Consider the following 27,288-nt stretch of genomic DNA (forward strand, 5'->3'; position numbering starts at 1 on the left):
TTCTTCGATTCAGGAATCTTACTCAAGTCTTCCAACTGGTAGATTTTTGGTAAGACTATTCCCAAATAACATGTTCCATACCATCCTCTAGGAAGTCGGTAATATGAATTTCTTCCACAAATATAATAAATCCTAGGTACTAGGGGGTCCTGTCCATTCATCATAAAATCCAACTTACTCCTAAACATAAAAAGATGTCTACATTCATTCTTTCCAACAAACACTTTATCATTCTTACTCCAAGGTCTATATATACAGAGTTTCCCTACGTGCTCAGCATCTATTGTTAGTTTTCCTTGTTTAGTAATGTATAAGCATACTCTACTCCAGGCTTTCTACTTATAATTCCCTTATCTATCTTTGCCTTTATTTCTCTTCTTCTGTCTTCTGTGTTATCTAAGAACTTCTTTATTCTGGTGTTAGTAAACAAGTCATGTTATTTCGATGAGCAAAAGCTGTGCCAAGTAGGCTCAAAGAAATCTCTCATAATTACTCTGTTATTTTCTTTGGCTATTTTATTTATCCATGCCATAGTTTGAATAAAAATACTGAATATATTATTGATTATAGAAACATGTTAGCAAAGGACTGCAACTTATAGCATAAGTTACTAGTAAGCTATGATAAGTAGTTCCTCCTTCCACTGAAGTCGGAATCCGTGTGCATACATAACAATCATTTGCGTCCATCACCTCAACGTACTCATGCAATAAGCGATAGAAAACATTAGAAGAAAGCTCTTTCTCTTCATGTAAGTATTTGACATCTATTCTAAATGTATCTTTCGTTAGTGACTTATCAGTCAAATCTAAAGAACTATCAATTTTTGTAGTCTGGTTGGCTCCATCCATCTCATAAACAGACACTCCTCCAAACAACAATAAACATATTAACACACTTACTACCGCCAAACCAATACTAAACACTTTACAACAGCTAATCCTACCGTTTTGGTTGTGTGAGAAAAAATCTAAATTCAACAAAAAAAGCACTTTAAAAATCCCTCTTAATTTCTTTTTTTTTTTTTCAATTATATCAATCAATCAATCAATCACATTTATAAAGCGTGCTACTCACCCGTAAGGGTCTCAAGGCGCTGGGGGGGGGGGGTCAGTGCTCGAAGAGCCAGGTCTTGAGCTGCCTTCTGAAGTGGAGGTGGTCTTGTATGGCGCAAAGGTGGCTGGGAAGAGAGTTCCAGGTCTTCGCTGCTAGGTAAGAGAAGGACCTGCCTCCGGCGGTGGCTTTTTGAATGCGGGGTACGGCTGCCAGGGCTTGTCCGGTCGAGCGTAGGGTGCGAGGAGGAGTGTAGAAGGAGATGCGGTGGTTGATGAGTTTTGGTCCGAGGTTGTGCAGGGCTTTGTGTGTGTGGGTGAGGAGTCTGAAGGTGATCCTCTTGTTGACTGGGAGCCAGTGGAGTTTCTTCAGGTGTCCGGAGATGTGGTGGTGGCGGGGTATGTTCAGGATGAGTCGTGCGGCAGCGTTCTGGATTCGTTGAAGTTTCCTCTGCAGCTTGATGGTGATGCCGGCGTACAGAGCGTTCCCATAGTCCAAGCGACTGGTGACGAGGGCGTGGGTGACGGTCTTCCTGGTGTCGGTGGGGATCCAGCGGAAGATCTTGCGGAGCATGCGGAGGGTGTTGAAGCATGCTGAGGTCACCGAGTTGACCTGTCTGGAGAGGGAAGAGTCCGGGATGAAACCGAGGTTGCGTGCGTGGTCGGTGGGTTGGGGAGTGCTGCCTAGGGCGGGAGGCCACCAGGAGTCGTCCCAGACGGTAGGTGTAGGGCCGAGGATGAGGACCTCCGTCTTCTCTGTATTCAGTTTAAGCCGGCTGTCTGTCATCCAGTTTGCTACTTCCTTCATGCCTTCGTGTAGTCTGGTTCTTGCTGAGGTGGGGTTGTTGGTGAGGGATAGGATGAGCTGGGTGTCATCTGCGTAGGATATGAGGTCGAGTCCGTGTTTGCGTGCAATGTTCGCCAGGGGGGTCATGTAGATGTTGAAGAGGGTGGGGCTGTCCCTTTGGACAGTCCCTTTGTCAAGTTCAGTATAGTAGCTTGTCTAATCCAGTTATTTATTTGTCTACTCCAGTAAGTACTATTATTTGTCTCTTCAGTATGAATTTTCAAACTAAATTTTTCACATCTCTTCTTCTAAGTCTCTTTCTTGCAATTCTTCACGTTCCAAAGTCAAACATTTCTATGTCTCTGTCAAAACAATAGCTCAAAAATTCTTCCTGCCAGTCATTTATATTTAAATACGCCCATTCAGGCCCCGCATATCTTTTGCTTGAAACTCTTTTCCTTTTTGGTCTTCTATCACTCTCACTTTCTTCTCTACTAGTGTGTTTTCCTACATTCAATTCTTTTTCCTCCTGGATTGGTGGAATTACATAAACTTTTCCACTCTTTGAAGCTTTTCTCTGGCCAATTGTCTCCTTTCATTGTCCCTCTCGTCAACAATCTTCTCAGTATTGAGTCTTCATTTGCCTTTGGACCTTTTTCTTCTGATTTTCCCACAACTGGTTCACGAAGAGTATAATCCACTTGGGTAGGACTATCCTCAATTCCTTTCCCAATGGGGTCTATCCTTCAGTTTGGTATATCAAACCACCTGCTTCTGAGGTCACCCTCCTCTGAGCAGATCTTTCTTCTGGTGATTCTTGTGTTTCGCCCTTGTTTGAGCACACCGTCCTCGGATCAAGATCAGTCTTATCCTTTTCTTCTTGGACTGATTCTTCTACTCCTTTTACAGCTTGCTCAACTTCTTCAGCATTCTGCTCTTTCTCATTTGTGATAGGAGTAGGTACATCTCTGTCATGTTCGACATTTTTCTCACTTTCTTTCTCTTTGTTCCAAATGTTTTTCACTGATGGTAATCTCAACAGTTCTTCTTCTCTTTCTGTTGGATCATGCACTTTTCTTGTATGGCTCACATGCACCCAATGTGGCAAACCAGCACATTTTACAGCAGTCGCCGTAGTGAGCACAATCTGATAAGGTTCCTTCCACCGTAGCTCAAGGCAAGGCTTTCGTACGTGCTTCCGTAGGAGCAGCCAGTCTCCTGCTCTCAAACTGTGACCTTGACCTTGCGTTTGTTGTGCTGTTGCAACTTCCACCTGATGAGAAAAAAAATGAACTACATCAGCCAGGCTTTGCAGTAATATAGCACCATATCATCTGTAATATTCACAAGTGCATTTGCAGGTATTGCTGGCAATCTCATTGCTGTCCCAATCAAAATCTCATGTGGAGACAACCCAGTCTTCTTATCAGGAGTGCTTCTCATTGACATTAGTACTAGTGGTAAAGCGTCTGGCGATTTCAAATTTGTTGATACACACACTGTGGTCAATTATGATTTTAATGTTCCATTTATCTGCTCTACAAGGCCTGAAGCTTCTGGGCGATAGCTCCAATGTAGTCTCTGTTGGATGTTTAATGCAGAAAAACGCAACTTTATGACCTCATAATTGAAGTGTGTTCCCCAATCTGATTCAATTGAAACCGGAAAAACAAAACATGGGTTTAGTTCTCGCAAAAGCAATTGTAAGACTATCATTTCTCCTTGTTGGGTATGCCTCAATCCAATGTCTGAAAATGCACACAATAACCAACACGTATTTCAAACCAGCACATGCAGGCATTTCAATGAAATCCATTTGCAGTCTACTGAATGGACCTCCCTCCACACCTATGTGTCCCATGTTGACAATTGTTCCTTTGCCGACATCCATCTGCTGGCAAAGTATGCACCTATGGCAAACCAGCTCCTCCACTTGTCCGAATTTTGGATTGTACCAGACTGTTTAAAACTCCTGATCATTGCATCTCTTCCTATGTGTGTTTGACCATGGTAGTATCTAGCCACTTGTGTCAACAAGCTGTTTGGCAAGACTACTTTTCCCTCTACTGTTACCCAAATTTCATCTTCTCTTTGTATGCAACAATGTTTTATCCAATCCCTACGTTCCTCTTCTGGAACATTGTTCTGTATGGCTTTCAGCTCATCTAATGTCTCACCTATCTGCATGGTAAAGTTTGCATATATCTCTTCATTTTCAGACATCAATTCCCAATTTATTTTCAATGAAATCCCATTCAGAGCACAACATTTTGCAACCTGTCTGCAATGTTACATTATCTTGCCCTCTCCGGTGTGCACTGCATTTGACCACAGCAATGTTCTCAGATTTCTGTACAGCTTGTAACAAATCATGTATTCTTTCCCCATTTCTCACAGTTGAACCTGAAGAAGTCAGGAACCCTCTTTGCGACCAGATTTGCCCAAAATCGTGTATGATACCAAATCTGTATTGACTATCAGTGTAAATCGTCACTTTCATTTGGTCTGATAATTGGCATGCTCCCGTAAGAGCCACCAATTCTGCGACCTGTGCAGAGATTACATTTTTAAGCCATGAAGCTCCTAATATGCCAGTAACTGTACACACTGCATATCCTGCTCTTAAGGCACTCTTGTTGTCTCTTAAGCAAGAACCATCAACAAAGAGAATTTGATTATTGTCTTCCAAACAAGTGTCTTTGATATCATTGCTTGGGTTGGTGCATAATTCTGTCACCTCCAAATAATCATGTTCAACATCATCTATTCTAGATAGATCTTCCCCCTCATTTGGTAATAGTGTTGCCGGGTTAAGCACTGTACACCTTTTGATTGTTACATTTGGTGCCCCTAGAATCACTGTTTCATATCGTGTCAGTCTTGCATTTGTCAGGTATTGTGTTTTTGACATGGTCAATAGAATTTCCATTGAATGAGGTACCACCACTGTCAAACAATAAGAAAGGTTTTGTGTAATCAGGCATACCTAAAGATGGTGCTTGACACAAACTCTCTCTCAGATCAGTAAATGATTTCAGACATTAATCATTATCGGTTCTGAAACATCGTTATGTATCAGTCTCTGCAATGGTTTTGAAACAGCTGAAAAATTTGGAATCCACAGGCAACAATATCCTACCATTCCCAAAAACATTCTCAACTCTTTTTTTTAACTTGGCAGTTTCATTTTCATTATTGCTGCTACTCTTTCTCTTGAAATTCTCCTCCACCCTTTCTCAATCAAATGTCCCATTTTTTAAAAAATTCTTGTTGGCAGTACTGCAACTTAGCAGGAGAGACCTTATGACCATTGTCTCCTAGAAAATTCAACAATGCAATTGTATCCTCTCTACAGCCGTCCTTTGTCTTTGATGCAATCAACAAATCATCAATGTACTGTACTGAGGTCGATTGGTAAGGCATTACCAATGACTCCAGGTTCTTTTTCAAAATCTGATTGAAAATCAATGGTGATTCTGAAAACCCTTGAGGAATTCTTCACGAACAATAGACTCTGGTCAGAAATTTGAAACAAAAGAGATATCTGCTGTCCACATGTAGAGGTACTGAAAAGAAAGTTTGGCACAAATCAATGACTGTGAACCATTCTGCATCATATGGAATCTGAAACATTATCACTGCCGGATTTGGCACAACTAGACAACACTTCACCACAATGTCATTTATTTTTCTCAAATCCTGGACCAGACAATTTTTTCCATTCTGCTTTTTCAAACCCATTATTGATGAATCACACAGACTGCTCATCAACTCTTTCAAAACCCCTTGCTCCAAGAATTGTTCTATCAAGGGTCTTATCAGTTCAATTATTTCATTTGTCAACGGGTATGGTGCAGTCTGTGAAATACCACATTCTCTTTCACTGCCACTTTGACACCTTCAACTCCTTTAATCAAACCAATGTCCTTTCCTGAAAAGTCCCAAACTTTGGATTTAGCTCTTTCCTTCAAATGGATTGGCAAATATTTATTTTCAAAGACTGGTAAGAAATTAATTAAGTCTTCCAAATTGTGATCTTCATTAGCCTACTCATTGTCATCTGCCTGACCATCCTCAACATTCAGCAAAGCTAATTTGCAAGACATCGTCTTTCTCCCATCATCAACTGACAAATCTTTCTCATCATCACTATTGGTCTCAATTGTAATTCCCTCAATTGAACACAAAATCGAACAATTTATCTTGCACAGTTAGTCTTTTCACAATAACAATACTGGACTAGAGTTGCAAACAACAAAACTGTGGTAATCTCGAAAATTTCCAATTTTCACAAGAACTGGTTCTGTTAAGGTGTTGACAACATTTTTATTTGCAACTCCTACTATCTGCACAGTCCTTTCTGAAACTGGTATATCTGGAACTTCTATTGTCCTTATTGTTGAGCGTGTCGCTTCTGTGTACTTCACTCTTCACATAAGGACTTTTCTGATCCACGTCTAATGATGCGGCCATCGTATATTCCTGCTCATCTGCACTATTCAATGGTCATTCAGTGTTTATTTATTTCTCACTGTGTAAAGAAAATTGTTCACTGTTTTTACACTTTTGTCTTTACTCTGATTTGTGACCACTTGCGAAACCATAACCTGTTGTTGTTCCATTGGGCTCTGTATAATTTTAACCTGTCTCAGTATGTGCATTTGCTGTGCAGGTACCATCTGCACCTGGGGCTGCATTTGTTGTATTTGTGGCATCTGTACCTGCTGTACCTGAGGTTGTACATTTTGCATCTGTTGCATCGGCTGTAAAGGCCGAAAACCTTGCATATTATTCATGTGGTTCTGAAAATGTTGATTTTGACCTCCCGTTCTAGGTCCTCTCATGCCCTGAAATTAATTGACACCATTTGTTTGCTGAACCATTCCTCCCTGATTCAACATTGGGCACTGTCTTTTCCAATGTCCCACTAATCCACAAATGTGACAAGAAAACACCTTCGCCTTTGCTTCTCATCTTGTATCACCACTGAACTCAAATCCACATTTCTATTGACTACCAGAATCATCATTCCACCTCAACCTCTACCTCAACCTTGACTCGGAAATAAACCATTTCCCTGTGGCAGTTGTTGAAAATGTCTTTGCAATCCTGTTTGTGCAGCCTTAATCTGCATCACCATCACTTTTATTTTCAGCTTTTTCTGCTTCAACTCAATTTCATCACTACAGTATTCAGCATACTGCAACACCTCATCAATCGGCTTTGCTTGCCAGCAAATTAAATTATTCTTAATCATCTGACTTACTTCTGGTTTCAACCCTTCTACAAATCTGAACACCAAACGTTTCATGCTCTCCTTCTCAATTGTTTCGACACCACTGAATTGTTTGAACGCTTTCAACAATCTTTCGTAATATGCATGAACCGATTATTTCCCTTCCTGTGATGTTCTATCTATGCGTAATATGCATGAACCGATTATTTCCCTTCCTGTGATGTTCTATCTATGCGCAGCCAATCAACATTTTTGTGTGAAATTCTCTTTTTCAGAAACTCAATTACTTCCTAATAATGTTTCATCACTTCAGGACATGGCGCACCTGTTTTTAAATCCCTTTGCAGTTCACTTGTCGGCCAATCGACACTTCTCCTGCATTCAATTCACAAATCTACTGGAACAACAATATAAAAAAGTGTATTCAAGTCTTCCCACAGACACTTTGAAAGTTTCACAAACCTATCTGTCTGCTGGTACCACTCCATCGGTTTCTCTCTCAGTCTTGGGTGGTCATTTGTAAAATGTATAATATCACTCCTATTCCAAGGTATATGTATAAAATTCCCTCCTGGTATTTCCCTCATTGGCAGCATTTTCACTGCTTCTTCTGCCTGTGTCACATCATCTTTCTTTGGTCTTTCTCTTTTCCTGTCCCACCTGCTTTCCCATTTGTCTAATGCCCTCCAAACCTGTACTTTCTTAAGTAATTATCTAAGATGTGTTCTCATCCTTGCAGATTTCATGTGAATAAAATCTTCCTCCTCCAAGTTCAATCTGTAACTTCTTTTCAGAGTTTTCATTTTTGACTAATCAATGTTATACTAATTTGCTACTTCTTGTAACTGCTGATAAACTCTGTCTGCTCCCTTTGTAATTATTTTACATAGGTATCTCAATTGCGCTTCAGTATAGGACTTAAGTCTGTTCACCCCCATTGTTCCTTCTAATAGTTCACTCCCTTCCATGTTCAATTTCACTATATTTATCGTTTCTTCCTCTTTATTTTTTCTCTCTTGTTGTTTTGAATCTTCCAGCCATTTTGTTATTTCTTGTGCCGACAAACCTTTTAATGATACCCCATTAGCTTGTGCACCTGCATCGCGCTCCTGTCCTGAACTCGCACATTGTTGTGGAACCATTGTTCCAAAATTCTCAACAGGTGACAAATCTATTAAGGAATTTATCTCATTCAAACTTGGTCCTTGTCTATTCTGCACATTTATTAATGAATTCACCCCACTATTATCTACACAAGCATATAATGGAGTTACCAGACCCATCGTAATAGGTACACTAATTGCATCTGGATTAATCAAGGATCCAGCTCTCTGTATCTGTCCTACACTCATGTTCTGCATCTGTGAAATCTGTATTTGAACAGGCTCTCTTAGATTCATCCCTTGCTGACCTTGTGACAGCACTAAATTAGTAGTTGTTCTCACAATCTGAGCCTCTGGCTATCTCTCGGGAATGTTCATTTCAAACTGTTGTCTGTTACTCAATGAGTCGTTAAAACTACTCTGCATCTGAACTTTCTCATTGTCCAGGATACTTTTCCCTGATTCTGAAATCGATGGTTCAGTAGGAATTGTATTACTAATTCCATTCCCATTTGATCTATTATCATTCCGCTGACTCACATTTGGTGGAGGATAGGTCTCTAAAATCTTAGAAATTATTTTGTCTTCCTCCATTTCGTCATCATCATTAAACATGACTCGTTTCAAGTCTGTCATGTTTTGTTCTTTAATGTCTGTTGAACCTTTTTTCTTTTTCTTTCCATCTTTTGTTTCAATCTCGTTTTCCTTTGTTCTTGCAGGAAACAATCTAATTCCATGCAATGATTCTACTCTCCACCTTTTCTGCTCTTCATCCCATATAGCTTCTGCTAACGTCTTTTCTACTCTTCTCGTTTTCTTCTCAAATTTTAAAGCCTGTTGCTGTTTTGCTACCAGCTCCCATATCTCTAATGCGTCAAATTGTGCTGGCCTCAGTGAAGGTTTTAAACGGTACATCTTTGACCTCAAATTATCCAAAATTCTCAAATTAAATGTACCATGTTCTGGAAAAGCCAGACAACCTTCTTTCTTTGTAATCTTGACCCAATGTTTCAACCAAAGGCATGCTGCTGCACCTCTCACCTCAAACACAATATATGTCGGAGTATTTTCTGACAGACAAACCTCTCCTTAAAGTGCCAGAATGTATTCATCACCCCTCGGTGCACTTCTTAAAGCTTTGAAAAACTTTATTTTCAACTGAATTTATTCAAACCTGATGTGCACAATAAAACTTATTATCAAACTCCATTAAACTAAGCACATACAAACAATAAGCAAAGTAAAGAAAGAACAAACAATCATGAAAAGTGACCACAATCCCACAATTCTCTTCATCCCCCTCACCTTCCAATCGTGTTACTCTATTGTCAAACTGATAGACGAAGCCGTGTGCGACTTCCTCCAACCAGTCAACTAATCCCAGCGCCGTACCAACTACGTCACACCAACACATTAACCCCTTCACAGAGATGATGACAAAGTCTGTCGTACCAATCTTTCACAACCCACATGCAAAATCAACGCAATATTAATTTGCGAGCTAACTTAAAATAAGAAAACAAATTTGCTCATTTACTACAGGTAGGGCAATACAATCACTTCAGAACCTTCCAAAGTAACCTTCAGCTTTCGCCTACTCTTTTTCACAGTTCCCACAGTCATGAGTCAAATTCAACCAGCAAACTTCACTTCTCCACTGCTCCTTGGATTATTATCTAGTGCACTTAGTACTCACCAAGTCCTCAGTATAATTTCATTCACGCTAATTTGTCACAGACTCGACTAACCAATCACGACAGATCCGTCTATTTAAATGAACGAATTACAACATATACCAAGTGTCTCTCTACACTTATCAATATACTATGGAGTCCCAGATCTCTGTTCTTAGGTCTGTCATCAACAACCACGTGGATAGTTTTTCCTGCATCAAGCGCCACACTCAAATGAAGAATGCAGCTTCCCTACTCTCATGCCTTTAGGAGTACGCCCACTCCATCTAATTAACTAATTTGAGTATCTCTACTGTATTAGACTGGAGACCTAGACAAGTTAACACTTGTCTTACTTCTGTGTCTCCAAATGCCGACAGTACAACAGGGCCTCAGGACAGTTGTTGTGTGTCCCGCAGTTGTACATTCAGCCACCTTTGCCACTGAGCTAGGTAGTGTAGGAGGCTGGCCTGTTTGTAGTGGGTACCTAAGGTACTTTCACCTTATACCAGGTCCAGTTATCCCTTATTAGTGAAATGAAGACAGTGAGAGTCATTACAACATTGGCAGTAAAAGCCACGTACCGCCGTGCAGAAGACCGCCAACACACCGCCACGGCCGCGGAAATCCACCACAGCTTTTGTGACCCACAGCTCGGAATCTGCCAAAATTCAGACACCCACACTAGTCCGCCACACCAAAAGTCAGTGATAAACTGGCAAAAACAAAACCTCTACCGTCACGCCAACAGAAATACGCCCACACTATCATGACCCACGAATCCACGCGGCGGTCTTTCAACCGCGGTAAACCATTGGCGGTACACACCACTGCGCTCAAAATACACACACATTTACAAAACACAGCCACATTGGACAATTCCAAATACACACACCTGATACACATACACACACCACTCCCACACACCCAATACAATATAAAACACACACCCACATCACCTACAAATCCCTATGACAACAAATCACAAACGAAGGCCAGAGAGAGACACCACCATCAACAACACTAGCATCCACAGGCACACAACACCAACACCCACATAACTTCCACGCACCGCACACTACACACCACTACATATCAGCACACTTATCACTCCACACACCACCCCACACATCACTTACACCACCCCATGGCACGGCAAAGACACCCCAGGTTCTTGGAGGAGGAGCTCAGGGTCATGGTGGAGGAAATCGTCCGGGTAGAGCCACAGCTATTCAGATCACAGGTGCAGCACACCTCCATTGCAAGGAAGATGGAGCTATGGCGAAGAATAGTGGACAGGGTCAACGCAGTGGGACAGCACCCAAGAAATCGGGATGACATCAGGAAGAGATGGAACGACCTACGGGGGAAGGTGCGTTCCGTGGTCTCAAGACACCACCTGGCGGTTCAGTGGACTGGCAGCGGACCCCCACCTCCTCCCCCACGACTAACAACATGGGAGGAGCAGGTCTTGGCGATTCTGCCTCCTGAGGGCCTCGCAGGAGTAGGTGGAGGAATGGACTCTGGTGAGTCAAATCTTAACTATTACATCCCCCACCCTACCTGCATGCCATCACATACCCCCACCCTCACCCTCACCCCCATCACTCCAACTCCTCACAGATGTCCCACTATCACAAACCACACTTCCTAACACCAAGCCCTGCATGCAACAACAAACCATGGACACCCATCACCAAAGCATGCCCACTGCACATACCCATACACCCCCCTAAACCATCATCACACGAGGTCCCACACAGGAATGCAAGCACTGGGGTACCCGGTCACCCACCCATTGCACACCATGGCACACACAGATGTAATAACCATCCTTTTATACCCATGCAGGACCCCTACCTAATGCCACCAGACAGGAGGGTCCACATATGTCCACACCGCCAACAGAAGAGGCCCACAGTGATGACAGCACCTCTGTCCAACTGGATCTAGATGACCAGCCCGGCCCATCGGGGACCTCGGGACAGTCGGTTCCCCACACCCAGTCACAGGCCACCACAGAGATTCCCCCCTCTGGAAACACCAGCACAACACCCACCGGGCCCATACCTCCGTCCCCAGGACACGTCAATCAGCTGTGTGTCCACCACTACAGGGAACCCAGGCTACAGGGAACCCAACAACAACAGGGACCTGGGAGCAGTGGTAGGGGCACACGGTCCAGGGGACGGAGGCCCAGGATCACAGGGGAACTGGGAGGGCTGCTGTGTGACAGGGGGCGGACAGGCCCAGGGAACCCACTCTCTACGAGGCCCTCTCCTCCATCATGGGAGCCTACCACCACTCCCAGGAGACGATGGCAACAGTACTGGCCACGTTTCAGGAGACCCAGCGCCTGCAGGAGGAACAGTATATGGGCTTCAGGGAGGAACTCAGAACCATCAACTCCACCCTGGACACCATCGTAGGGGTGCTGAAGGAACTCGTGAACACCAGGAGGGACACTGTGGCACTACAAGGGGCCCCTGACACTAGCCTGGATGATGAACTGCCCACCACCTCCGCCGACGCTAGTGGACAGGACACCCCGCCACAGGACCACCACACCAGCACCCCACCCCCTGCAGATGGAGAACCACCACACAAACGGTCCCTGAGATCCAGGAACAAGACAGAGAACGATGCCAAGACCCCCGCCAAGAAATGAGACCACCCTGATTGTCATCCTACTGTCCCACTTTGTCACCCTGTCCATCCTTAAACTGCCCCAGCTCCACTTCCTATGCCCATATGGGCAATGCACCTGTGAGACTAATATACTGGACTCTGCCATGGACATTCCTCCACCATCACCCCTCACTATTTTACACCCCCCTCCAATATGGAGCACTTAAATAAACACCTTTAAAGCACAAAACAATCTGGAGTCTGTCTCTGATTCCGGAATACTTTATTAGCAATAACTGTGGCAAAAAGCTTTTTCATTAGTAATGTCAACAAACCTATGTCACACAGCTCTAGTCCATGAGGAATCAAAGCAGATGTCACACTGCCGGACCCAAATCTGTGAAATCGAAAGGGAGAGTGACAACTCAGTGACCATACACTGGGTGAAAGCGACAGACACTAGAGAGGCAGTAGTGTCTAAAAACATGTAGTAGGCAGGTCTGTATTCTTACCTGTGTGTCACTAGAAATATTGCTGGATCACTGAGTCCCTGTTGTCCATGTCTTCTTCCTCTGCTTCCTCATCTTCACTGTCCATAGGCTCTACAGCTGCAACAACACCACCATCTGGACCATCCTCCTGTAGAAAAGGCACCTGTTGTCGCAAAGCCAAGTTGTGACGCATACAGCAGGCCACGATGATCTGGCACACCTTCTGTGGTGAGTCGAATAGGGATCCTCCGGTCATAAGGAGGCACCTGAACCTGGCCTTCAGGAGGCCGAAGGTCCGCTCAATCACCCTCCTAGTTCGCCCATGGGCCTCATTGTAGCGTTCCTCTGCCCTTGTCCTGGGATTCCTCACTGGGGTCAGTAGCCTTGACAGGTTGGGGTAACCAGAGTCACCTGCAAATGGCGAGGGACAACTGTTAGACACACACTAACCTGGAGGGATATCCCCAGACCCAGACAACCATTCCCACTGACTAGCTTCCAGGTGCTCACCTAATAGCCACACACGGTGCCCCTGGAGTTGACCCATCACATAAGGGATGCTGCTATTCCGCAGGATGTAGGTGTCATGCACTGAGCCAGGGAACATGGCATTCACATGGGAGATGTACTGGTCTGCCAAACATACCATCTGTACATTCATCGAATGATAACTCTTCCGGTTTCTGTACACCTGTTCACTCCTGTGGGGGGGTACCAAAGCCACATGTGTCCCATCAATGGCACCTATGATGTTGGGGATATGTCCCAGGGCATAGAAATCACCTTTCACTGAAGGCAAATCCTCCACCTGAGGGAGAACGATGTAGCTCCGCATGTGTTTCAGCAGGGCATACAACACTCTGGACAACACGTTGGAAAACATAGGCTGGGACATCCCTGATGCTATGGCCACTGTTGTTTGAAATGACCCACTTGCAAGGAAATGGAGTACTGACAGCACATGCACTTGAGGGGGGATTCCTGTGGGATGGCGGAAAGCTGACATCAGGGCTGGCTCCAACTGGGTACACAGTTCCAGGATAGTGGCACGGTCAAGCCTGTATGTGATTATCACATGTCTTTCCTCCATTGTCGACAGGTCCACCAACTTTCGGTAGACCGGAGGATGCCGCCATCTCCTCACATGACCCAGCGGACAGTGCCTATGAAGGACAACAGCGAGCACAGAGTCAACCAACTCAGAGGTACGTACCCACAAATTACACAGAGCACCATTCACAATCTAAAAAGTGTCCTCTATGTGTGTTGAGTCTAGGCCTAGGTATGTGTGATGCAGTTGAAATTGTAGGTATGTGGGCCCCTGAAATGGCGGCTGCCTGACCTGTAAAGTGGAACAATGGGATGTGAGGTAACTGCGTTGGCGTTGTACACCGTCGCGGTGGGCGGTCGAAGACCGCGGCGCAATGCTGCATTGGTTAACATTTGACCCTATGGGTCCCAGGAGCCAATGACGATGTAGGCCGGCGGTGATGGCACGCACCGCCGCGGACGTGACCGCCATTTTCTATCTGTTCAATCACTCAATACCTGATCTTCGACAGGAGAGGACCTACACTGCAAGTGCTGCTGTGACCTCAGTCTGGAAGAGACAATTGCTCGAGTGTCTGGGGAAAGGGCCCCTGCCTTCACATCGGAGGAGTTGGAGAAACTTGTGGACGGGGTCCTCCCCCAGTACACGCTACTCTACGGTCCCCCAGACAAAGAGGTAAGTACACCGGGAGCATGCTGTATGGGCTATGCCTGTGTGGAGGGGGGTGGATGTAAGAAGGAAGGGGGGAGTGTGCGGCGTGCATGAAACAACGGTGAGTGCATGTGCCACATGGCAAAGGTAGGGATGGGGGCCAATCACTTTGACGGTGCAGTTGGAAATAACTTTCTCTTCCCCCTGTACAAATCATGTAGGTCAGCGCCCACCAGAAAAAACATATTTGGCGTGCCATCGCCAAGGACATCCAGACCTTGGGGGTCTACCACAGACGGATCACCCACTGCCAGAAAAGATGGGAGGACATTCGCCGCTGGAGAAAGAAGACGACGGAGCTCAGCTGGGTATGGCCTCCCAACGTGGAAGGGGTGCCCGTCGCACCATAACCCCCCTGATGTTCAGGATCCTGGCGGTGGCGTACCGAGAGATGGATGGGTGCTTGAGGGCATCACAGCAGCCACAAGGGGGTGAGTGCACTCGCATTCTGCTGATTTTGCACGCAGTGGAGGTGTCTGGGTGGGGGAGGTGGGCTGTGGGTTTACCCAGGCCAGGGCGAGTTTAGTAGGCAAGGTCCCTCCGTAAGGCAGGCCATGTGGCACCCCACCGCACCTCTGTAGAGTGCCAACTACACCTTGTCATGCCCCTGTGTCATCCATGTGTGCAGATGTTGGCCACAGCCTAGTAGGCCATTTCCCAGGAATTGAACAGTGGAGCCCAAGAGCGCGGTGTAGTGCACGGGGCTTCCGTGTCTGTCGTGTCCGCCAACGGTAGCGGTAATGCATGCACTCAACATGTCTTTCTTCTGTCTTTCCCCCCCTTTTTGTGGTCTCCCTGTTCTTGTGTGCATTAGCATCATCACGTGGAGGAGCAGTGGCACCGGAGCACGAGGGGGCTGCATCCCACATGGCCATGGAGGGCCACACTACCTAATCGGACTTCACCAGCGGGACGGAGGGCGAGGGGAGCTCCACGACGGGGACAGGAGCTGAGACCAGTGACACGGACTCGTCCTCTGATGGGAGTTCTATTGTGGTGGCGGCAACATCTATGCCCCCCCATCTACAGGTACAGCCGCCACCCCCCTTCCAGCACCGCCCTCCCAGCAGCCCCTCAGCCTTCGACCTGTGCCCGCTCACCCGGGAGAATGGGCATTACCTTCACCCCAGGCACCGCAGGCCCTGCCCCAGTCACCCCTGCTGCCCTCAGTGAGGAGGCCATTGACCTTCTCAGGTCCCTCACTGTTGGGCAGTCTACCATTTTGAATCCCATCCAGGGTGTAGAAAGGCAGTTGCAACAAACAAATGCATTCCTGGAGGACATTTATTTTGGTGAGGCGGCCCTTCAGCAAGCTTTTCAGACTCTGGCCTCAGCACTGATGGCAGCCATTGTCCCTGTGTCTATCCTCCCCCATCCAACTTCCTCCACCCACACCCAATCCCCTCTACCTCAGCCTATCCCAAGCACACCTACAGACCAGCATGCACACACGTCAACACACAAGGGAAGCTCTGGCAAACATAAGCACCACACATCCCACAGGCACTCATGAAAGCATCACACACATGCAGACACACCAACATCCACTTCCTCCACTGTGTCCCCCTCCTCTTCGTCTCTCTCCTCCCTCCCAGTCTCGTCTACACTCACACCTGCATGCACTACCTCTACAGTTACTACTACCATCACCAGCACACCCACCACCACACCCCGCTCACATGCAGTCACCACCCCCACTACCATTCACACGTCCCCTGTGTCCTCTCCCAGTGTGTCTGTGACGCCCCCTCCCAAGATACCCAAACGCAGGCACACACCCACCCAACAGCCATCCACCTCACGACAGCCTCCAGCGCATGCACCTTCACCCAAAGTCAGCAAACAAACACGTCCTACAACCACAACCTCTTCCTCCACTCCCAACCCCCCTCCAGCTACCCATCCCAGTGTGTCCCAAAAACTTTTCCTGTCCAACCTTGACCTCTTTCCCACACCTCCCCCACCCCGTCCGTCTCCGAGGGCCCGAACTAGCACATCAGCCACAACATCTCCCTGACCAGTGGTGCCTGTAGTCACCGGAATCTCGAGTACACCGGCCACCAGGGCAGGCAGTGTGGCACGGAGCCACAGCACAGACAGTCCCCCACCTGTGAAGCATCAGAAGTTGGCAAGTGCCCGGCGGGAGAGGGGGAAGACTCCAGCCACCAAAGACGCTCCCCGGGGGACAGGTGGGAGTGTGGAGTCAGCTGCAACACCTTCCAAGGTGGGGAAGGGGCACAAGAAACTCAGCAAGTCTGGGAAGAGCAGCACGGCGGAGAAGGCCGCCATCATCCCAGCTGCCCAGGAGGCCACCGCCAGCACAAGCCCAGCTGCCCAGGAGGCCAGCACCAGCCCAGCTGCCCAGGAGGCCACCGCCCGCACCAGCCCAGCTGCCCAGGAGGCCAGCATAAGCCCAGCTGCCCAGGAGGCCACCACCAGCACCAGCCCAGCTGCCCAGGAGGCCACCGCCAGCACCAGCCCAGCTGCCCAGGAGGCCACCGCAAGCACCAGCTCAGCTGCCTAGGAGGCCAGTGTAGGAGGCTGGACTGGCTTGTAGTGAGTACCAAGGGGTACTTGCACCTTGCACCAGGCCCAGTTATCCCTTATTAGTGTATAGGGTGTCTAGCAGCTTAGGCTGATAGATAATGGTAGCTTAGCAGAGCAGCTTAGGCTGAACTAGGAGACGTGTGAAGCTACTACAGTACCACTTAGTGTCATATGCACAATATCATAAGAAAACACAATACACAGTTATACTAAAAATAAAGGTACTTTATTTTTATGACAATATGCCAAAGTATCTTAGAGTGTACCCTCAGTGAGAGGATAGGAAATATACACAAGATATATATACACAATAGCAAAAATATGCAGTATAGTCTTAGAAAACAGTGCAAACAATGTATAGTTACAATAGGATGCTATGGGGAAACATAGGGATAGGGGCAACACAAACCATATACTCCAAAAGTGGAATGCGAACCACGAATGGACCCCAAACCTATGTGACCTTGTAGAGGGTCGCTGGGACTATTAGAAAATAGTGAGAGTTAGAAAAATAACCCTCCCCAAGACCCTGAAAAGTGAGTGCAAAGTGCACTAAAGTTCCCCTAAGGACAAAGAAGTCGTGTTAGAGGAATAATGCAGGAAAGACACAAACCAACAATGCAACAACTGTGGATTTCCAATCTAGGGTACCTGTGGAACAAGGGGACCAAGTCCAAAAGTCACAAGCAAGTCGGAGATGGGCAAATGCCCAGGAAATGCCAGCTGCGGGTGCAAAGAAGCTTCTACTGTACAGAAGAAGCTGAGGTTTCTGCAGAAACAAAAAGGGCTAGAGACTTCCCCTTTGGTGGACAGATTTCTCTTGCCGTGGAGAGTTGTGCAGAAGTGTTTTCCCGCCGAAAGAATGCCAACAAGCCTTGCTAGCTGCAAATCGTGCGGTTAGCGTTTTTGGACGCTGCTGAGGCCCAGGAGGGACCAGGAGGTCGCAAATTGGACCAGCAGAGAGAAGAGACGTCGTGCAAGACAAGGAGCCCTCTCTGAAGCCGGTAGCACCCGGAGAAGTGCCAGAAACAGGCACTACAAGGATGCGTGAAACGGTGCTTGCCGAGGTTGCACAAAGGAGTCCCACGTCGCCGGAGACCAACTTAGAAAGTCGTGCAATGCAGGTTAGAGTGCCGTGGATCCAGGCTTGGCTGTGCACAAAGGATTTCCGCCGGAAGTGCACAGGGGCCGGAGTAGCTGCAAAGTCGCGGTTCCCAGCAATGCAGCCCAGCGAGGTGAGGCAAGGACTTACCTCCACCAAACTTGGACTGAAGAGTCACTGGACTGTGCGGGTCACTTGGACAGAGTTGCTGGATTCGAGGGACCTCGCTCGTCGTGCTGAGAGGAGACCCAAGGGACCAGTAATGCAGCTTTTTGGTGCCTGCGGTTGCAGGGGGAAGATTCCGTCGACCCACGGGAGATTTCTTCGGAGCTTCTGGGGCAGAGAGGAGGCAGGCTACCCCCACAGCATGCACAAGCAGGAAAACAGTCGAGAAGGCGGCAGGATCAGCGTTACAGAGTTGCAGTAGTCGTCTTTGCTACTATGTTGCAGTTTTGCAGGCTTCCAGCGCGGTCAGCAGTCGATTCCTTATCAGAAGGTGAAGAGAGAGATGCAGAGGAACTCGGATGAGCTCTTGCATTCGTTATCTAAAGTTTCCCCAGAGACAGAGACCCTAAATAGCCAGAAAAGAGGGTTTGGCTACCTAGGAGAGAGGATAGGCTACTAACACCTGAAGGAGCCTATCAGAAGGAGTCTCTGACGTCACCTGGTGGCACTGGCCACTCAGAGCAGTCCAGTGTGCCAGCAGCACCTCTGTTTCCAAGATGGCAGAGGTCTGGAGCACACTGGAGGAGCTCTGGACACCTCCCAGGGGAGGTGCAGGTCAGGGGAGTGGTCACTCCCCTTTCCTTTGTCCAGTTTCGCGCCAGAGCAGGGCTAAGGGGTCCCCTGAACCGGTGTAGACTGGCTTATGCAGAATTGGGCACATCTGTGCCCAACAAAGCATTTCCAGAGGCTGGGGGAGGCTACTCCTCCCCTGCCTTCACACCATTTTCCAAAGGGAGAGGGTGTCACACCCTCTCTCAGAGGAAGTTCTTTGTTCTGCCATCCTGGGCCAGGCCTGGCTGGACCCCAGGAGGGCAGATGCCTGTCTGAGGGGTTGGCAGCAGCAGCAGCAGCTGCAGTGAAACCCCAGGAAGGGCAGTTTGGCAGTACCAGGGTCTGTGCTACAGACCACTGGGATCATGGAATTGTACCAACAATGCCAGGATGGCATAGAGGGGGCAATTCCATGATCATAGACATGTTACATGGCCATATTCGGAGTTACCATTGTGAAGCTACATATAGGTAGTGACCTATATGTAGTGCACGCGTGTAATGGTGTCCCCGCACTCACAAAGTTCAGGGAATTGGCTCTGAACAATGTGGGGGCACCTTGGCTAGTGCCAGGGTGCCCTCACACTAAGTAACTTTGCACCTAACCTTTACCAGGTAAAGGTTAGACATATAGGTGACTTATAAGTTACTTAAGTGCAGTGTAAAATGGCTGTGAAATAACGTGGACGTTATTTCACTCAGGCTGCAGTGGCAGGCCTGTGTAAGAATTGTCAGAGCTCCCTATGGGTGGCAAAAGAAATGCTGCAGCCCATAGGGATCTCCTGGAACCCCAATACCCTGGGTACCTCAGTACCATATACTAGGGAATTATAAGGGTGTTCCAGTAAGCCAATGTAAATTGGAAAAATTGGTCACTAGCCTGTTAGTGACAATTTGTAAAGAGAGAGCATAACCACTGAGGTTCTGGTTAGCAGAGCCTCAGTGAGACAGTTAGGCACCACACAGGGAACACATACATATAGGCCACAAACTTATGAGCACTGGGGTCCTGACTAGCAGGGTCCCAGTGACACATAACAAACATACTGAAAACATAGGGTTTTCACTATGAGCACTGGGCCCTGGCTGGCAGGATCCCAGTGAGACAGTGAAAACACCCTGACATACACTCACAAACAGGCCAAAAGTGGGGGTAACAAGGCTAGAAAGAGGCTACTTTCTCACAGCCAGCACCAGCCCCGCTGGGCCATGAAGGACCACCAGCATAAGCCCCGCTGGGACAGAGAGGACCGCCAGCAAAAGCCCCGCTGGGCTACGAAGGACAGCCAGCAAAAGCCTCGCTGGGACAGGGAGGACCGCCAGCACAAGCCCCGCTGGGACAGAGAGGACCACCAGCACAAGCCCCGCTGGTCCATGAAGGACCGCAAGCAAAAGCCCCGCTGGGACAGAGAGGACCGCCAGCACAAGCCCCACTGGTCCATGAAGGACCGCCAGCAGCTGAGTCACTGCAAAGGAGCCCGCCGCTCCAAGCACCGCTGAACAGGGCACCGCCGTCTCAAGCACCGCTGAACAGGGCACCGCCGTCTCAAGTACCGCTGAACAGGGCACCTCAGTCTCAAGCACCGCTGAAAAGGGCACCGCCATCTCAAGCACCGCTGAACAGGGCACTGCCGTCTCAAGTACCGCTAAACAGGGCACCGCCGTCTCAAGCACCGCTGAACAGGGCACCGCCGTCTCAAGCACCGCTGAACAGGGCATCGCAGTCTCAAGCACCGCCGAACAGGGCACCGCCGTCTCAAGCACCGCTGAACAGGGCACCGCCGTCTCAAGCACCGCTAAACAGGACACCGCTGTCTCAAGCACCGCTGAACAGGGCACCGCCGTCTCAAGCATCGCTGGCCCATGAGCACTAAGGGCACTGACGCTACTGACTCCGTCACCGGCAGGATGAAGCACTCTGGGCACCATGCCCCCTCAAGAGCCAGTGGAGAGATACATCCACTACCTCTGTCTTTGGCAGGAAGAAGCACTCTGGGAACCAGTGGAGAAAGGCATCCAGCTGAGAGACCGTGGCTTTGCACTCCCCAGGATGCAGCAGTGGGCAACCCACCCACCGGAGAGACTTGAGAGACTGTGGCTTTGCACTCCCCAGGATAAAGCAGTGGGCAACCCACCCACTGTAGAGACTTGAGAGACTATGGCTTTGCACTCCCCAGGATAAAGCAGTGGGCAACCCACCCACTGTAGAGACTTGAGAGACTGTGGCTTTGCACTCCCCAGGATTCAACAGTGGGCAACCCACCCAGTGTAGAGACTTGAGAGACTGTGGCTTTGCACTCCCCAGGATGGAACAGTGGGCAACACACCCACTGTAGAGACCTGAGAGACTGAGGCTTTGCACTCCCCAGGATAATGCAGTGGGCAACCCACCCACTGTAGAGACTTGAGAGACTGTGGCTTTGCACTCCCCAGGATGGAATAGTGGGCAACCCACCCACTGTAGAGACTTAGGAGACTGTGGCTTTGCACTCCCCAGGATTGAACAGTGGGCATGTGGCCCCCTCGTGGATTTGGCGTTGTGCACACAACAGTCTGAGGTGCCCCCCCTTTCCCTCCCCCTGAGGTGCCTGTTTGCTTGCTCTCTGATGCCCCTGCAGTGTTCTCTCCATCATGGTCGGGGATCTTGTGTGGGCCTCGCCCATACCGTGTGGGCCCAGTGTTCCACTGACTTAATTGGAGCACTACCTGGACTACTATGCTTGATATATATTTTGTACATGGTGCATATATATATTTTGGCCTACTTGCTTTTAATATATTACAATAGTTACACTCATTTTCTATTGTCTTTGCATTCTTCCAGGGTGTTGGGGGGGTGTAACTGTGATGCATAATGCTATATTAGTGTGTGTGTTGTAGTGGGTGGGGGTGTTGGGTGTTGCGTGTGTGTGTCCCTGTTTTTTCCCTCCCCTGTGTCGTAGGTGCAGTACTCACCGTGGTCTTCACCGCCGGCATTTGTGCTCCTGGTAGCGGAGCAGGAAGACAATCGCAGGGAGTATGTGGAGTTCTGAGTCCATGGCGTCCTCGTGGGGTGTGTAGAGGTGAGCGTTTTCCCTTCGTAGACCTGTTTCTGCCGTGTTTTTATCTGCGGTGAATTCGCCCCGGAAAAGGTGGCAGATTGGTAGGTTGTGATACTGTGGGCGGTACTTTGTCTCCTGTCTGTCTGTTGGCGGTGACTGCTGCTCTGTTTGTTTCTACCGCTGTGGCGGTCGGAGTGTTAAAGTGGCTGTCTTTGTTGACGGTTTCCGCCACGGTCAAAATTGCAACATTTTTACCGCCGGCCTGTTGGCGGTCTTACCGCCGCTTTAACACCGACCGCCAGGGTTGTAATGACCACCAGTGTCTAGAAGCCAGGCTCTCTAGGAGTAGTGTGGATGAGCAGCCAAAGCTCATGCAAGACCACTGTAGTTACACAGTACTCACACACGTGAAAGAAAATACTCAGTGTTACAAAAATAAAGGTACTTTATTTTGGTGACCCAACTGCCAAAATTACCATAGAGTCTATACTCCCTTAGGAGGTAAGTAATACATAAATGTTATACACTAGTATGCAGACATAGCTGTAAAAACAGATAGAAAACAGTGCAAATAGTGAAAATCACAATAGTTAGAAATGGGCCTAGGGGGAACACAAACCATATACTAAGAAGTTGGAATGCAAAAGGTAATTTCCCACTTAGACAAGTGTAGTGTGTAGAGGGACACTGGGAGTATTAGAAAACACCAAAGGTAAGTAGTAGATCACACCCCAGAGCCCAGAAAGCAGGAGTAAATCACCATAACCTTCCTAGAACACACAAGAACACGAGAAAGAAGATATTGCAAGAACTAGAAGAGACTGCAAGACACCAATGATGATGGATTCCTGGACCTGAAGACCTGTGAAAGAAGGGGCCCAAGTTCAAGAAACACTGAAGAGCCTAGGGAGAACGGGAGCCCCTGCTAACCCGGATGAAGGTGCAAAAGAAGAACCAGCGGTGAAGAACAACAGTCAGTACTGCACCCAAGAAGACAGATGCGGGTTCCTGGTTGGTGCAGAAGATGTCCCACGCCGGATGAATGATTGCAGTCTGGTCTGCGTCACTGAATTCTGCCAACAAGCTTTGGCACACGCAAAGCTCGCAGTTAGCGGAAAATGGCTCTGCCCGGGACCAGAAGGGACCTGCTGGACTCGACCCAGAAGGGGGAATCAGAGGAGGCTCTCAACAACTCACAGAGCCATCAGAAGACCAGGCAGCGTGCACAGGAGTCCCAAAGCACAGGGACAAAGAAGGTGCAAAAGGAGGCCCTCGCAGCACTACAACAAAGGGTCCCACACTGCCGGAGCACCACGCAGGAAGATGTGTGTCGCAGGAAGGACTGCTGGGGGCCAGAGCTGCACTGTGCATGAAGAACTTTGTGAAAGGATGCCAACATGCCTTGGCAACTGCAAAACTTGTGGTGCACGGAGGTACTGTCTTGCCGGGAGACGAGCTCTTACCTCCGCCAAAGTTGGACAGTTGTACAACAGGACTGTCGGGACCACTTCAGTCTACCACTTGTGATGCAGAATCCATGCAGCTCATAAGGAGAGGGGTCCCACATGACCAGTCATCTTTGCAGCGAGGAGTCTGCTGAAGCAGGGGAGTGACACTTCACTCCAAGGGAGATTCCTTTGTTCTTCTTGTGCAGGCTGAAGACAGTTTGTCCTCTGAGGATGCACGACCAACAAACAGTTGCAGTTGCTGGCAGGAGCTGAAGATACAATGTTGCAGAAGTCATCTTTGCTTCTTTGTTGCAGTTTGTAGAGTTCCTAGAGGGTCCAGATGCAGTTTCTTCGGTAAGAAGTTGAAGTAAAGGATGCAGAGGATTCCTGCTGAAGTCTTGCAATCCGAATCTGAGGAACCACCCAAGAGAGAGACCCTAAATAGCCTAGAAAGGGGGATTGGTCAGCTAAACAGGTAAGCGTTTATCAGGGGAGGGCTCTGACGTCACCTGCTGGCACTGGTCACTCTGATGCTCCCAGAGTGCCCTGCCAACTTGGAATCCAAGATGGCAAAACCCAGGGATCTCTGAAGGAGCTCTGAGCACCACCCCTGCTGTAGTGATGGACAGAGGAGTGGTCACTCCCCTTTCCTTTGTCCAGTTTCGTGCCAGAGCAGTGACTGGAGGTCCCTGAACCAGTGTAGACTGGATTATGCAAGGAGGGCACCATCTGTGCCCTTCAAAGCATTTGCAGAGGCTTGGGGAGGCTACCCCTCCCAAGCCTGTAACACCTATTTCCAAAGGGAGAGGGCGTAACACCACTCTCTCAAAGGAAATCATTTGTTCTGCCTTCCTGGGCTTGAGCTGCACAAGCAACAGGAGGGCAGAAACCTGTCTGAGAGGTGGCAGCGGCTGGGGTTGCCTGGAAAACCTCAGAAGGCTGGAATGGCAATACTGGGGTCCTCTAAGGAGCCCCCAGAGTGCATGGAATCATACAACCAATGTTTGCAAAAGTATTGGGGTATGATTCCAACATGTTTGATATCAAACATGCCTGTGTTCGGAGTTACCATTATGTAGCTGGACATCGGTAGTGACCTATGTCCAATGCACGCGTAATATGGTGTCACTGCACTCATGAAGTCCTGGAAAATGGTCCTGGAGGTCATGGGGGCACCTCTGCTAGTGCAGGGGTGCACTCACACACAAGTACTCTGCACCCTGCCCTCAGGACTGGAGGGCCTGCTATAGGGGTGACTTATAAGTGACATGGTGCAGTGTGAATGGCAGTGAAAGGGTGCACGCACCCTTTCACACAAGATGTAATGGCAGTCCTGTAGAAGCCTGTGCATGGGCTCCCTACGGGTGGCAAAAGAAATGCTGCAGCCCACAGGGGTCCCCTGGAACCCCAATGCCCTGGGTACCTAAGTACCCTATTCTAGGGACTTATAATGGGGCACCAGCATGCCAATTTTGGGTGAAATACTGGGTTACCAGTGTGCAATAACCATAATTTAAGGGCTATAGCATAACTACTGAGGTCCTGATTAGTAGAATCCCAGTAGACACAGTCAAACACACTGACAAACAGGCCAAGTGTGGGGGGGCAAGCTAGAAAGATGCTACTTTCCTACAGGCAGGCATAGTTGAAGTCCCCCAACCACCCTGCACTTGGCAATGCATGGAGATCTAGGAGGCAAATATGCCCCCAAGGCCTTGAGCAAGGGAAGAGTTGTTGCATCAATTGTGTCTCCTAAAAGTAAGCCCCCCACTCTTCAGAGAGTGACTACATCTATAAAAATTGACAGGGGTATAATAGTGGCTTTTCAACAAAATCTCAAAATACATAAAGTTTACAAGTTAAACTATTACTATAACCCTGACAGGGGTATAATAGTGACTTTTCACACAAAATCTCAAAATACATAAAATTTACAAGTTAAAGTAGTATCATAATCTTAAATCCCATCCTGTCACATAATCTTTCCAACATCAAGCATGTTCTCCAATATAAAATGTACTTATGTTCTGCTTATTTAAAATTGTTATACAGAGCGGCCAGGGACGAAGAATGTTTGAGTTCTTTACACAGAACGAATGGAGGTGGTAAACAAAAGCAATATAAGTAAACAAAGCTCTAGAGCAGAGGTTCCGAACCTTTCAACTTCTTTGGATTACTGTTGATTCTCTATTGAAAGCCAAAGTACCTGGCTTAATCACTTAAAATGCACAAATATGTAAAAAGGTATATAGCATACAAATACACATATCAAGACCGACTTTAGCAGGGAGCAAGTCACAGGGGTCAATAAGACTTAGCAGGACAGTTACTTTGACGTAAAAGCAGTCTTCAGCCCAGTTCCAAGCTCTATAGGCAAACCACCACAGACATCAACGGAGAGGTCCTGATGCAAGGGATACAGGATGCGTAGGATGCTGATACAGTTGATGGGTGTATTCCTGGGGCCACCCCTCAGTCAATGAGAGCAATGGGATAACTTTGGCCACAGAGGTAGATGTCCCTCGAAGTCCAGCCAAAATCCACTTGCCACTAGTTTCTGGTCACAGCGAAACCAGTGGTTCCATTTAACTATGGTAGTGTCCTTCTTGGATAATCAAGTTACACTTCTATGACTCTCCTGGGTCCAGCAGACTTATCTCCCAGGCTGCGCTTCAGCGGTCAGCATTGACTAAGTGATTGTGGCTGTCAACTCGCCCAGAAGGCTTCTTCAGCTTTTGTAGTCTTTGACCTGCAATAGGAAGTCAGTCAACTGACTCTTGTACTTCACTTCTTCTGGCTGGGGCTTGGGAGATACGTTTTACAGGAGCAGGGAACCACAGGTGCAGCCCTCTCTTTGCTAGCACTGAGCAGCAATTACAGACCAGTCTTTGGTGCCTCCCCTCTTTTCCAGGTCCAGGAAAAAACAGACAGTCCTTCTTTGATCTTCTCGCCAGTGTAGATGCAATCTGAGGTCTGGGTGCCTGGGGTGCCACTTTTATGCTCAAAACTAACCAACATGGATGTGGTGACTATTAGCCAATGGGCTATCAGGGCCCTTTCTACCTGATGATGACTTATTGCATTGTGTGCCATCTAGCTACCCCGGAGTGAAATATTATGCCTACTCCCAAGATGGCAGCACCATTCCCTCAGTGTGTGGAACTTGGTAGCCCACCCTAGACGTATGGCTAACTGAGGGATACATGCCCACTAGAAAACTAGCTTGACCATTGTTTCCTCCTCTCTGTCCCTGATCCCAACCTGTCTAGCAGAACTAAAGAGTGACCCCACTCGTACATGTCCACCATTTGCCTTTCAATTCTGCTTCATCTTTGAAGCTCGCCTTTTGGGCTCACATCCTGTGTGGCTTTCAGTCAGGGAGAAGTAACACCACTTACAATAAAAGACCTGTTTTGTGTCCTTTCCAGGGAGTCATTAACACCTCTTCCCAGGAGGGCAGAAGGCTGCTCTGTGTCCAGCATCTGCAAATATCCACTGGAAAACTAGGGCATTAGAATAGCAACTTTCTAAAGTTGCCTTATGCTCAAACGTTACATTAAATTTGACTTGAGTTTCCAGTGGGGTTTAATGTAAGGATTCTTTTGATACTTTAAAGTACCAACTTTAGTAGTCCCATTCAG

The sequence above is a fragment of the Pleurodeles waltl genome, chromosome 3_1 (assembly GCF_031143425.1).
Source record: "Pleurodeles waltl isolate 20211129_DDA chromosome 3_1, aPleWal1.hap1.20221129, whole genome shotgun sequence".
Classification (NCBI taxonomy): domain Eukaryota; kingdom Metazoa; phylum Chordata; class Amphibia; order Caudata; family Salamandridae; genus Pleurodeles; species Pleurodeles waltl.